The sequence below is a fragment of the Chenopodium album genome, chromosome 23 (assembly GCF_948465745.1).
Source record: "Chenopodium album chromosome 23, dcCheAlbu1.1, whole genome shotgun sequence".
Classification (NCBI taxonomy): Eukaryota; Viridiplantae; Streptophyta; class Magnoliopsida; order Caryophyllales; family Amaranthaceae; genus Chenopodium; species Chenopodium album.
In genome coordinates, this window is record NC_137856.1 from 22,745,753 (window position 1) to 22,747,794 (window position 2,042).

Genomic DNA, 2,042 nt, shown 5'->3' on the forward strand with positions numbered 1-2,042 from the left:
TTTTTAAAAACGGAGGGAGTATTAGTCAACACAAAAACCATATCAGCCAACAAATTAAACATATCAACCAACACATGAAACATATCAACCAACAAGTAAAATACATCAGTCAAGCTATCCGCACCAAATTTGCGTGGGGACGTCCGCACATAATACCTTCTTGTAGTCATTTAGGAAACTTTTTTTTCAAACTTTTCCAAACTATTCGCCCCTAAAATATGTTTCTTATTAAATAAATTTTAGGAAAAATTAGAAATAATAATCCCAACTTTCATCAATTTTGCTAAAATAGTCCCAACTTTACATTATTCTAGAATAATCCGAACTTTGGGGGTTGTTCTTTTTCTTCAATCCCAATTACCGATTACCTACTGAAAAGGTTAATTTCTTTTTTTTTTTATGAATGCCACGTGTCAAGAGCTAATTAGCCAAAAAAATAAAATAAAAATAAACAAAAAAAATTTAAAAAGAAAATCAGAAACTCAGCCCATTGCCCACCGAAACCCCCGCCACCACAACCCACATCCCAAAAACTCACCCTTCAACTGAAAGCCTTATCGACTTCAGCCACTCTATAACCGAAGAAAACCCTCATCCCCGCAGCTCGAACTTCTAAAACCCACCATGAACACCCTCAATTGGCGGTGGGTTTCCTTGGTTTTGAATTTTGAGGGAGGCGCAGGTGGGTTTTCTCGGTTTCGTTTCAACGGAGGTGGGTATATAGGGTTTTCCTAGGATTCCGCGGAGGTGGATGGATTTCGACGGAATAAGTTTGAATATTTCTTGGGTTTCGTTGGTTGGATAAATTTGGTTTTGATTTTCGCCAAAGGAGGGTGGCTGGTAATGTAGGAAGGTAGAGGTTGACGGTGAGGGAATAGGGAAAAAGGGTGAAGGAATGGGATGCTGTTGGTGGGTTTAGGGGCATCGCTGATGGCGCAACCACTCTCGAAATCCCCCAAAAACTCCTCCCACCGTCGAAAAATTGGTGGTTTCGTGGGGAACGGGGGATGTTTCGAGGAGGGAGGAAGACGGCTACGTGGCGGAGGATGTTTCGCGTGGCTCGCCGGTGAGAAAGGGGTGGTAGGCTGGGCAGTTGGGTGGTAGTTAGGGAGGTCTGTTGGAGGAAGGCGAGGCTGACTGGTGGTTTGGGGATTTTTGGGTTTTTTCTTTTAAAAAAAAAAACTAATTTTTTTTTAACCAATCAAGGCTTGACACGTGTCAAGTGACCTGATATAATAGGTTATTGACTTTCGTTGACCGGTTAGGGATTGAAGAAAAAGAACAACCCCTAAAGTTCGAATTATTCTAGAATAATCTAAAGTTGGGATTATTCTAGCAAAATTGATGAAATTTGGGATTATTATTTCTAATTTTTCATAAATTTTATTTTAAATACATTAAAATACTTTTAAAACATGAGGTATTAAAGTGTGTATATTTTAGTTTAGCTTATTTTAGCCCATTTTAGGTCCTATTTACTTCACCATAGAAAAATAATATTAAGTAAAAATAATTTCAGTTCAACAAAAATAACTTCAATACAGTGAAAATAATTTCAGTTTAGTAAAAATAATTCATAGTTTCATTCACTATTTTGAATCAATCAATCACAAAGAAAATTAGTGAGTAGTCATTCTGTTTCTAGAACACAACCAAACATGCAAGATTGCAGGACATTCCTTTCATATTATTACTCTTTTTTGTCAAAAATTAGGGTCATTCCTTTCTCCTTGTTTCCCTTTTACGATTTTATTCTACTTTCCCTATGTAAACCAAACGCCCCCTTACTATCAAAAAATTCCTAACAACCAAACATACAAACTTAACGTTCACTAAAAACTGAATCCAAAGTATACAATTCGTGTAAAATCAAATTCAATGGAACTAATTTGCACTTTTATTTTAAAAGAAAATATGACAACAATGTAAAAAGAACTCATTTGTTTTGATATACCAGACATTTTTATGAATAGAAAGAATGGCCAGACTATTAAAATAAAGAAAACAATGGCCTATATTATTAGAGTTTGGTTTTATATGTT